This window comes from Castor canadensis, chromosome 12 (genome assembly GCF_047511655.1).
Source record: "Castor canadensis chromosome 12, mCasCan1.hap1v2, whole genome shotgun sequence".
Taxonomy (NCBI): domain Eukaryota; kingdom Metazoa; phylum Chordata; class Mammalia; order Rodentia; family Castoridae; genus Castor; species Castor canadensis.
In genome coordinates this window covers 108,734,553-108,747,323 of record NC_133397.1, presented here as the reverse complement: position 1 = coordinate 108,747,323, position 12,771 = coordinate 108,734,553, and the positions used below count along the sequence as shown (strand labels likewise).

The 12,771-nt window shown below is 41.0% G+C and overlaps 1 protein-coding gene across 4 annotated transcripts in view; it reads right to left on the bottom strand.

Annotated features, from left to right (window-relative positions):
* Positions 1 to 4,436, bottom strand: part of Csde1 (cold shock domain containing E1) — a 39,845-nt gene extending 35,409 nt beyond the window's left edge. For 3 of the 4 annotated variants that reach the window (XM_020178926.2, XM_020178927.2, XM_020178928.2), the window contains exon 1: positions 4,299 to 4,436. The gene's annotated coding sequence lies outside the window, so the exon portion shown is untranslated. Of the gene's footprint in view, positions 1 to 3,226; positions 3,339 to 4,298 lie in introns of all 4 variants that reach the window. The other variant, XM_074050698.1, reaches the window with a different exon arrangement.
* Between the last annotated feature and the right edge of the window lie 8,335 nt (positions 4,437 to 12,771).

Here is a 12,771-nt window from a genome sequence, read left to right as displayed (position 1 = left end):
TTACCTTAGGATCTCAGGTTAATGGTAAAGTTCAGTTATTAACCAACTTATTCTAAGTTATTATCTATTGAGTAGAAATTTAAAAAATTACGCTGATGCAATTATCACTTTGTATATGTTTACTAGTAATAACTGTTGCACTGTTATCTGAATAGCTGAGATATTTAAAATTAATTATCTATCACTTAACTGCTCTTACATACTCTAATAGAATGAAGTAGGACAAACACCAGTATGAGGGAAAAGCTGAAGAAATGTCTAGACACATCAGAAAACAATGTATTGTTCAACAAAAATATAGTGCAAGCTACATTTGTAATTTAAAATTTTCTAGTAACCATATTATAGCTAAAGTGTTATTGTCCACATGTAACCAACCTAAAATACTGAGATTCTTACATTCCTTGAAATCAATGTTATTTTATAATTACAGAACATTTCAGACTAGTTACACTTTAAGTGCACAATAGCCACATATGGCTTAGTGACAACCACATCCTAGGGATGAGGTAAACTGGGATAAACTGAACAGGGGAGGAAAAAGCAAGCCTAAAAAAAGCACAAGTAAGGTTATTGGGCCATGATTTTCACTAATAAAAGGAAGCAAAGCTGGGCGCCAGTGGCTCAGTCATCTCAAGCTAAGTGGGGTGGCTAAGATCCGGAACTGTTTTGGTCAGCCCAGGCCAAAAAAACTTGTGAGACTCCATCTCAATGAAAAGAAGCCAGGCTTGGTGGCATGCACCAGCTATGGTTGGACACTGTAGAAGGATGGTAATCCAGGTTGGCCTGGGCAAAAAGTGGGACCCTATCTCCAAAATAACCAGAGCAAAAAGGACTAGGAGGCACAGCTCAATAGGTAGAGCACCTTTCTAACAAACAAGAGCCCCTGATTTCAAACTGCAGTGTGGACCCACACATACGCAAAAAAGGCATTTTCTAGCAAAAACTTATTGTAGGAGCTTGTAGTTACTTTAAAAGAAGTAGAAATGCAAATAACTGGCTATGTAGTGGCCACAGCCACAAATCAATGAACAGTTTGAATGTGCAACGTGAGAAAACTGTGGATCAATTTATTTTCAACTTCAGCATAAAAGGACTTATTAGAGCCAGGTGTGGTGGCTATGCTTGTAACTCCAGTACTAGAGAGGTTGGAAAGTTTGAGGCTTAACAGTCTAGGCTACATAGTTCCAAGCTAGCCTGGTCTACACAGTGAGGTACAGTTACCAAAAAAAGGCAAAACAAAAATATAATGCCACCCACCCCAAATATTAGATATTTTAAAAGTCTTGTTTTGTTTCTAAGTAGATACTCATACATGCAAGTGGAAAACAGTATCTAATATGAAGACAAAGGAATTTTTAAAATTCTGCTTAGGCAAAAGGACAAGAGATGATGGGACTCCAGAAAACAAGTCACTCCCACCACAGCAGTTTCACCACATAAACCATTCTAGCTATTAAATATTATAAAATACAATTATACGTTTTTTAGTTGTAATACTCTGTATGAAAATCCCAAAGAGGGTGTGGCAATGAACACTTGTAATCCCAGCACTGGAGAGGATGAGACAGGATGATCTTGAGTTCAAGGACAACCTAGGCTACATAGTTAAGACCCTGCCTTTAAAAAAAAAAAAAAAAAAGCTACTTAGGAGGAGAGATGAGAAAGATCTCAGTTGTAGGCAGCCCTGGGAAAAAGTTACCAAGACCCTCACCCCAACAAAACAAGTCAGGTCGGAGGCTCTCAGTCCAAGACCAGCCTGGGCACCAGACCCTATCTGAAAAATAAGTAAAGCAAAAAGGTCTGAGGGCATAGTTCAAGTTGTACAGTGTCTGCCTAACAAGCATGAAGCCCTGACTTCAAACCCTACTACAACACCTGCCCCCTCAAGACAAAAATCCTAATTTTTTTCAAATATGTGCATGTTGGAGGGGGTCTCACTGTAGACCTGGCTTGCCTTAAACTCAAGATCCTCCTGTCTCAGCCTCCTGAGTGCTGGGATTACAGGTGTGTTCCACCAAAAAGTTTTAACAGTTCTCCAGTTTGGGTTAAAGACCTTAAAGTGATTCCTTTGTTTTTTGCCACTTTTCTGTTTTTCTTGAGCCCAGAACCCTTTGTGCACACTAGGTAAACACTCTACCAATGATCTAAATTCCCCAGACCCTCTGTTTTTTGAAAAGACAAAGCTAAAAATGCATGTCAATCTTTGGGTTTACTGTACTTAAAAAAAAAAATCGTAATTTTTAAATTTCATTTTGCAACAGTCCTAAAATTCAACTCAAAGATTCACCCAAGGGCTGGCAGAGTGGCTCAAGTGGTAAAGAGCCTGCCTAGCAAGCAAAAGGCTGACTTCAAGCTCAAAAAAAATTCACCCCGAAGAAATTGTTTTAGTCATCTTGTTGGAAAAAATATAGCTCTCAATAATGTGAATATAATTAATACCACTGAACTGTACACTTAAAACTTAAAACAGTAAATTTTATATTATGTGTATTTTACCACAATTTTTAAAAAAGGGTGGAGGAATGACCCTGCTCTAGTGCTACCTTTAAGTGGGGGTGGAGGGAGAAGAAAACAGGGCAAAAGTCAAGTTTTACACTTTCAATTTTCATTTGCTAGAATTTTCAACCACTCTATAAAGGTCAAACTTAGAATTTTCAACCACACTCTATAAAGGTCAAACTTGTAAAGTCAGAACTTACTTACAAAAAAGGAAAACCTATCTTCTGTGCCTCAAATACTTTACTTTTCAACTCAGCTGCTATAAATACTCATCCTGATGGTAAACATCCAGAGCAGCTGCAAAACCACTCAAACTACTACCATCTCTTTTGTCTTAGGACTAGAAACAAGGCTGAATATAGTTCTATGACTTAATACTCAAGTATTATAGCCTCGTTCTTATCCATACTAACGCATTATAATACTCTTCAATGTAGTACTCAGAATGTTTGTTTACCAGTACCTCAAAATGAAAATTAGCATTTGGTAGCTTAAATTCACGGGTTATAATTTGGAACCTACATTTTTAAATAAACAGGTTGGTAGCTCTAGCTGTGAACTGCCAGTTCATACCAGCCTAATAAAATTTAAGTGTCTCTCTCAAAAAAACAAATTTAATTACCAGTGTCTGAGCATCCTCCCTCCCTCTCTGCCTGTCTCACAACTGGTTAAAGAGCATTATATTTTCACTCATTTTAAATGCAAAACAAGGAAATTAACTCGCCCGATAACGTCCAGCTTCTTTTTTGCAATATGAAGACTGTTTTAGGGAGCGTTCCCTGCCTCACTTGTGAGTCAAGCAAGACCGCAGCCATCTAGGTGTTTCTAAGCGAAACCTTTAAAGCAAAAGAATGATAGCACTAAGATTTCGTTCTCATTAAGCCTTCCATGTGTCCGACTGGGGCTCTAAAATCTACATAGAACGACGAAGCCAAACCATTCATTGCACAATGTGAGCTAGGGCTTGCACCATGTAGGGAGGACACCACCACTGAACTCTCAGCGCACGCCGTTTGCCCAAGATAGAAGAGGGGTGGATTTGTCTACAAGATTAGAAGCTGGTTCCCTTTCTCAAGAAGCCGAAGGTGGGTAGCTGTTATGACCCAGTTGTAGGTGACGGGAAGTAAAAATGTCAACTCTGCCGCGCTACAGCGCCAGATATGGCTGGGAAAAGGAGGTGTCCCTAAACACTTCCCCTAGATGGAGTGGGGTCTCAATCCACACACAAAGAAGGCGCCACTGCCGCACTGCGCTCTGGTACTCGTAGTCAATCCCCGAGCAGGTGACGGTCTGGAAACCACAGGATGCAGACAGCAGGCTCCTCTTTTCTGTCTCTTCCAGCCTCACACAAAGGACGGCGCCACCACCCCCGAGCTCCGCCCGCTGGGACTTGTAGCTCTCGTTTTCCCCGCCAAACCGCAAAGAGGGAAGTGGCCAGACTACAGCTCCCAGAAGCCTCCGCGCCAGAGCCCCGCACCCTCTGTCTCCATCTTGGCTGCGGTCGGAGCCTCCATTTTCGCTCCCTCCCCCCACTTTAGTCTCCACCGCCACTACCACCACGCGCACTCCCCTGGCCTCGACTCCTCGCTACGGCTCTGGGACCTGACAGGAGGCCCAGACGGTTGAACGGGAGAAGAATGGAAAAGCCCGGGTAGGAACTCGGTGAGATCTTCCCTACTCGGAGCTCTAGGAGAGCCCACCTTGACTCAAAAGTCTCTCCCGTTACACTTGGTCTTTTCATCCGCCCTTAGCCTGGGTTCTTGCTACCCCTAGTTGTACCCTGAGGCCGTACTCACCCCAACAGCTCAGCGCCCCCTCTCCAGCGCCGCCATAAGCAGCACGGCCCGGTACGTAGGAATAAATCTCGCTTCTCTCGCGAGAGTTGTAGGCTCCGAGCGCGTGCACGGCGGTGGGGTGGGGGCGTGCTTCTAGTACGCCTGCGCAGAAGGGCTGAGTGACGCCAGCCTGTGTGCTACGCTTATCCACAACCAAGATGGTGGCGACGTTCTCTTACCTTCTTTTCACCGGTGTGCTGCCAGAGGCAATCTTCGTGTTTCCTTACTCCACTGGAACGGGCGGGATGGCTGGTGACTTTGGGTGTCTCGGGTCTTTGCAAGCCTGACTACGTTTTAGGCAACGAGATTTGGGTAAACCATTAAGGGCGAACAATTCTAGGGCATGTCCAAGAATGTCATAAAAAGGATTTCCCAGCAATAATCTAGAAGTCCTTAACCCCCAATTTCTCTTTATTCACAAGGCAAAAATTCTTTTTCTTGTGTTCTGCATTAGATTGGAATGTCATTAGTATGGAATCCGGTTTTTAGCAAAGTAATTTGGAAGTCTGAGACTTTTGTCTTCCAGAAACTACATTGCTTGCAACAGATAAGACAAGAATAAACATGGCCGCATAATCGCTTGAAACAACAACAAAAATCCAAAACTCCTTCAACTGACCTTCCTAGTTGCCAGAAGATATTCTAGAGTATCAGGTAACCAGAGAATCTCAATTCATAATTAAAAGGTTGAAATCACGGTAAAGTATGATTCATCCAATGGAGGGAGAGCAGAGGAGAGAGATGGTTAATTCTGGCCCCAGAAAAGTTCAATGAATTATTGCCTGTCAAACAAAGAATCCTCTGGTGAGAGGAATGCTTTTCACAGATTCAGTGACTCTCTTACTTGACGGTAGTGGATAGTGACTTTTATCCTAAGAGTGTACCCATCCACTTTCCTCTTTGTGGAAGAATAAAATATCCTACCTGAAATACACGTCTTAAGCATACTTTGAATTGGTTATTCAAAGAAACTGCAGACTTCTGCAGACACATGTTGGCAATAATGGCGCTGATAGGTTTCAGTTCTTTACTGCACCCTTAAGCTTCTGTTTTCCAGGGTCACAGTCCTGCCTCAAGTCTAGCTTGAATCCTTCTGCCCCAACCTCCAATCAGCATGAACCATAAGATCCTAACCAATCAGATCATGCTGAGTCCCACTGAGGGGGTATTTAAGCCCCTGCTTTTCTCTCTCTCTCTCTCTCTCCCTCTCTCTCCCTCGCCAGATCACTCCTCTCTCTCTCTCTCTCTCTCCCTCGCCAGATCACTCCTCCCCGCTTTTGGGACCTATATTTCCTTACAATACAGGCATGGCTTTGAGGGAAAAGAAATATATCTAGAATAGTAAAAGTAAGCAACGAATGCAGATAGATTTTCTCTTCTACACTTCACCTTCTCTGCCAAAAAAGATCTGTTCAGAGGAAGAAGAGATTGGGGGTCTGACACCTAATCCAGGGCTGCTACCTGAGAAACTTGGTCTGCATAACAAGACAGCTTTTTTCTCTTGAGACAGGATTTTAGTATGTAGCCCTCATAGTCTCAAACTTGTGATCCTCCTGCTTCAGCCTCCTGAGTGCTGAGATTACAGGAGTGTACCACCATGCCCATGTAAAAAAATTTTTTTGGTAGCACTAAGGTTTGAACTCAGGGCCTCACACTTGCTCAGCAGGTGCTCTTACCACTGGAGCCATTCCACAAGCCCTCTAAAACAGTACGTGATTGCTGTGCAGCTCCTCTCTTGAGTCTCTTGTGGTTTGTGTTGCCACCACTTCCTCCCAGGAGCCCCTACCCACTATGCCTTTGTGTACTGCAAGATAGTATACAATTATCAATTATCTCTTTGTATGTGGTTCCCATGCCTATACAAATGAGAAATTTTGTTAGTTTTCCTATTAATCTGTCAATTAATTCACAGGCTAAAATGATCAAACCTTCATTGGGAAAAGAGAAAGATTTAAACTTCCTCACACTTTTACTACATTTTTCGGCTTCTTATATGAGTAATTGCTGGGAAGTATAGTAAAGATAAATGGAGTGCTGCACAGGTGGCGCATGCCTGCAATCAGGAGGACTACAAGTTTGAGGCCAACCTGAAAACTCAGACCTGTCTCAAAAATAAGAAAGGGGCTGGAGATGTAGCTCATTGGTCCTGGGTTTGCAAAATAAAAGGAAAAAAAATGGATATGTCCTGTCCTCAAGAAACTTTATTCTAGCTTTATTAAGAAATCACAAAAACAAGCCAGGCCACAGTGGCTCACACCTGTAATCCTAGCAACTCAGGAGGCAGAGATCAGGAGGGTCGTGGTTTGAAGCCAGCCCCGGCAAATAGTTTGAGGCACCCTATCTTGAAAACACCCAACACAAAAAAGGGTTAGTGGAATGACTCAAGGTATAGGCTCTGAGTTCAGACCCCAGTACAGCAAAAAAAAAAAAAAAAAAAAAAGACTGTAACCTCTGGTTCTGGCCATATCATCTTGAATTCTAAGAGGCAGCAGTATCCTATCTCTGTTTGAATATTCCCCCCAACCTCTGTTGCTGTTGGTCCAATCCCTTGTATACCACCTCATTGCTGCCTCTTTGGTATCTCTGGTCTTTATGCTTTCATATGCATAGATATGTGCTTCACTTTTTTTTTTTTTTTAAATACAGGGGTTAGATCTCAGGGCTTCATGCTTGTTAGGCAGGTGCTCTACTATTTGAGCCATGCCTCCAGCCTTATATGCTTCACTTTCAATGATTTCATAGTTCACTCTAATTAAGTAATTATTAGTTAGTACTAGCTAGTAATACTTCAGGACAGGGCCTTTGCATTCACCTTTGCATCCCTGTTTTCTGACAGAGCCTGGTCTAGACTTCTCTCAAAAGCTTCTTGAATGAGAAGCATTGGACAGCTATTGATGGGACAAGAGTATCAGAAGGTGTTAGAAATTGGAATGTCCTGCTAGGACAGAAAGTAACATTTCAAACCAGCTGTCTTGTTTCCTTTGTCCAATTCTTAAATATAGATCTCCCTTTCTTGGTAGATCTAACCTGGATATTCTAATGCAATGTTACAGAAGAGCTAGCTGGACATGGTGGTGCACTCCTGTAATCCTAGCACTTGGGAGACAGAGACAGAAGGATCCAGCCCAGGCCACATAGCAAGACACTGTCTCAAAACATCAGGCTGGAGGTGTGGTTCATGCAGCAGAGTGCCAGGAAGCTCTGAATTCAAACCCCAGTCCCACCCAAAAAAAAAAAAAGTTAAATAGTCAAACAAGCAATAGGTAAATAAATAAATAAGCTGGGCTAAAAGTAGAAAATAAAAAAATAGAATTAGGAACCAGGGCTAGTGGGTACTCCTATAATCCTAGCTACTCAATAGGCAAAGATCAGGTGGATCATGGTTTGAAGCCAGCCCAGGGAAGTAGTTTGAGAGACCCTATCTTGAAAATACCTCAGAAAAAAAAGAGGGCTGGTAGAGTGGCTCAAGTGGTAGAGTGCCTGCCTAGCAAATTTGAGACCCCAAGTTCAAACCCCAGTGCCAATAATAATAATAATAATAATAATAATCCTAGCTACTTGGAAGGCTGAGATCAGGTAGATTGCAGTTTGGGACCAGCCTAGCAAATAGTTCTTGAGACCCCCATCTCCAAAATAACCACAGCAAAATGGACTGGAGGTGTAGGTCAAGTGGTACAATATCTGCTTTGCAAGTATGAAACCTTGAATTAAAACCTCAGTCTCCCCTCTGTCCCCCCAAAAATAGAATCAGGACCCAAGATTAATCTCAGCACTCAGGAGGCTGAGGCAGGAGGATTGGGCTACATAGTGGGACCCTGTCTCAAGAAATAAGGTCTAAGAACACAAATTCTGAAATATCACAGCAAAGGGAAATGTGAAACATATAGTCATAGTATATTCTAGCAATACAATTTGCATTAATAAGAGAGGATAAATACTTGATTTCTACCATTACATATAACTTCTAAAGGCCTTAAGCCTCATTCTGAATATGTCCAAATTGCTTTTAAATTTCTTAGTCTAGAATTAGTGTCAATTTCTTTTAACACAAAATGTAAGTATGTATAAACCCAGAAGTGTAAATTTTAGCTTCTAATGAATTTAAGAAAGTAACAGGTGGAGTAATTTGATACAAATCACTAGTTAAAAGGATTTATTTTTCTATAATTATAACCCATAGAGATGGGATTCATTTTTAGCAGATCACTACATTTTAAGATAATGAATTTTTTTTCAGATGATAAAAAAGTCAAAACCTGAAAAGATGTAGTTATCTTTTAATGGTTTTTTAAACCAAAGTTATTAAAGCTGAAACTTGTGAAAGCACTTGAAACACTGCCTCCTATACAATGAAGTAGTCAAGGATTTGGGGAAGATATTTAGTCTTTTTAGGGAACAATCATCAGAAAACAAATGGATATATTATTTTTGTTATTCATCATACTTGTTTTTCTACTCTGAGAAATTTACTTTTTTTCCTCTTTTTTGTTCTTTTGTTCTTTCTTTTACTCTGAGAAATTTAAATAGACAATGAAGTTGATTATGATTAAATTTTTTTTTCTCTTCAATTATCAATAAGTACATTATCTCTGGAGTCTGAGAGTCAAAAGTCATCCTTCCATAAGAGCCGCCAAAACACAAAGCAGAAAAATCATCCTGTACATGTTTATAAGGTTTTTCTAGAGCAGTGATACATGAGATTTTTGTCATTTTTGTGTCAAGTGAGAAAAATTAGGTCAATGTGGAGCTTTTTAAAAAAAAGGCTAAATTTATTCAAGATTTTTAAGGACTTTTATTTTGACATGTCCTCGTTTAGGAGAGTTAAAAGAGGAACTTCTTTCATAAAATTATGGAAATAAAGTCCACATTTAAGGTTTCAAAACAGGAAAGTACATCTAGACCAGAATTTTCCTTAAAATGGATTATTTCGGGTCAGCCATGATGATCCATGCCTACAGTTCCAGCTACTTGGGAGGTAAAAATAGAAGTTTCATGGTCTGAGGCCAACCCCAGCAAAAGCAAGAGACCCTATCTGAAAAACAAACTAAAAGCAAAAGGACTGGGGGTGTGGCTCAAGTGGTAGGGTGCTCAAGGTTGAGGTCTAAAGTCAATCCCTGGTACTGCCAAAAAAAAAAAAAAAAGATATATTTCCCCAAGTCAGGCAGGCTGCACACCTCTATAATCCCAGCACCTGGGAGGCTGAATTAGGAGGTTCTCAAGTTTGAAATCAATCTGGGCTACATAGCCAGACCCTATCTCAAAAGAGAGAGGGAGCAGGGGAAGGAGGGGGCCAAAGGAGAGGAGGGGGGAAAAGAGAGATGGGGAAGATGGGGGGTGGGAGAGGGAGGGAAGAGGAGGGAGGAAAGGAGAGAGAGAATAAAGGAAAAGAACTATGTGGAAGTGCTAAACCATTGCATCTCAGTAATCACTGTAACATTGTAACTCTGGGAGTCAGTTAACCAGTGACAGAGTAGAGCAAAAGTTGTGTGTGTGTGTGTGTGTGTGTGTGTGTGTGTGTGTGTGTGTGTGTGTGTGTGTGTGTGTGTGATGGGGACTGAACCCAGGGCCTTGTGCATCTAAGCATGCACTCTACTGCTGTGTGTGTGTGTGTGTGTGTGTGTGTGTGTGTGTGTGAGATGGGGACTGAACCCAGGGCCTTGTGCATCTAAGCATGCACTCTACTGCTGTGTGTGTGTGTGTGTGTGTGTGTGTGTGTGTGTGTGTGTGTGTGAGATGGGGACTGAACCCAGGGCCTTGTGCATCTAAGCATGCACTCTACTGCTAAGCTACACCCCCACAGTCCAAGACATACATATATAAATATATTTATAAAAATATAAATACATATACATACATTTTGAGAACGGATCTGGATATATTGTCCAGGCTCACCTTGAACTCCCAATCCACCTGCTTCTGCTTCCAGAGGGCTGTTATTACAGGCCTGTACCATCATGCCTGGCCAAGAGTATTTTTAATTTAACTTAACTTAAATCCTGATTAAAGCCAATTGTACTTAGAATAAAGTTCAAACACTTGTGCAAGGACCTAAATGATCTAGACTCCATCTAATCATCTGGGTCCTGATTCACTGCGATCTAGTTCCACTCCCATCTTTTGTTTCCTCCAACACTTTGACTTTGTTCCAATTTTAAGACCCGTGAATCTACTGTTGCCTCTGCCTGGAATGCTTTTTTCCCTGTGTCACCACATATCTGGAACATTCACTTCATTCATGTCCCAGCTCAGATATCACTGACGCACAAAGATCTTTTCCAAAATAAAATCACTCCCCAGCCACATCACTCTGTATAATATTAGCTTGTTTATTGTCCTCACTACATGAATTGCTATCCCAAATTAACACACTTATGAATTTAATTGTTTAAATCTCATCTCTTTGAACTGCATAAGATTGAACTTTCTGCCTGGTTCATTATATACTCAAAAATCACTGCGTACAGTGACTTTCATATGCACTAAATACTTAATATTCATTGAATAAATGAATTGCAGATTTTATTGAATCTAACATATTTTTTATACTGCCAGGAATGGTCACAAAAACAAATATACTGCCACTTTCACTATGATGTAATACTTTTGTTATTTGGGATTGTTTTTTAGTTTTTTTGTATAGAGTCGTGCTATATATCCCAGAATAATCTCATATTCACAGTGCTGACTGCTGAGTGCATAGTGCTGAGTGAGTGCTAAGTGTTTTGGTTTTAGGTGTGTACCACCACACCTGGCTTAGACATAAACTTTTATTGTGTGTCACTCATATATATATAAGACAAAAAACTAAGCAAAGTAAGTTGGTAAAGGTATTCCTAAAACTTCCTGACAAGACTTAAATCTTTTGAATCTTTTTTTCATTTTAGTAATATATTCAATCGTATTTTTAAAATTCCATTCACTAAGAAGCAGCAGCTGGAAAAAGCCAGACACAGCTGGGTGCAGTGGCTCACACCTATAATCCTAAACACTCTTGAGGTAAAGATGGGGAGGATTGTGCTTTGAGGCCGGCCCTGGCAAAAGGTTTGCAAGACCTCGCCTCAACCAATTAAAACTGGGTGCACTGGTGAACACTTGTCGTCCCAGCTACGTAAGGAGGCTTAAGTAGGAGGACTGTGGTCCAGGCCAGCACAGGCATAAAAGTAAGATCATATTTAAAAAACAACTAATGTGTTAATGTTGAGCTGTCTCCTCACCTATCTCTCTGTGCCTTTTTCAGTCTAACATGCCTTTTTTTCAGTCTAACATCTGGTGCCAAAACCTGAGACAGGGCTCGTAGGTTCTACTCTCAGCTCTCCTGTTCTTGCAACATGAGAAGCAGTGGTCAGGGGCAGCTCTTTCTGGGTTTACTCCCAGATCCTGAGCAGACACTAGAGTCATCCTCCCCCATCCCCCGCTGCCTCTCCCTCCCTTTCATTACTCAGTTTCTCTTTCTTTCACTCCTCTCCTTTCTTTGATGGCTCTGTTGGGGACCACTCTCCATTGCTGGAACCTCCACCGAACACTGATCTTTAATTTTGCATTTTTAAGATGTGAGGACATCATCTGTAGGCCATACAGAATTAAAAATGGATGTCAGGCTACATTCCTTTGTACAGATTGCCACTCAAAACCATGTTGACAAAGTACTCATGCTTCGACAGGGACAATGCTGCTTTTATGTCAACCAGTTTAGGATTGTCCATGATGCTTGCCAATTATATATATATATAATTATTATATGTAAATATATACAATTATTAAATATAAAAATATATAATCAAAAGGCAGGAATGTTAGGGTGAACATCGGGCAGCCACTTTAGGACTGGATCCCTTTCCCATCACGGGTTACTGAAAACTCTCCACCCAGCCCTAAAGAATAACAGACATCCACCTTTAACCATTTGCTAAAAACAATTTGGCCACATACATGAATGTGGTCCCATATTACATCTGAAAAATTCCTATTGCTTAGTGATGTCATAGCCATAGTGAAGTTGTAGCATAAGAATAATGTCTAAGCTGGGCACCAGTGGCTCTCACCAGTATTCCTATCTACTCAGGAGGCACAGATCAGAATTGCAGTTTGAAGCCAGCCAAATAGCTCACAAGACCCTATCTCAAAAATACTCAACACAAAAAGGGCTGGCAGAATGGCTCAAGTGGTAAGAGTGCCTCCCTAGCAAGTGTGAGGCTCTGAGTTCAAACCCCAGTACTGCCAAAAAAATAAAAAGAATCATGTCTATATGGTGATGCTTGTTAGACAAACCTCCACTTCTAGCCCTGTGAAAATACAGCACATACGATTATGTACAGCACATAACTGAATATGCTATGTTTCTGGTTTACATATTTATTGTACTAGACTTTTACCACTATTTTAGAGTAAACAGTATAGTTTTACACTGGCAGTGGCCTTATACTTCACGTTTTCT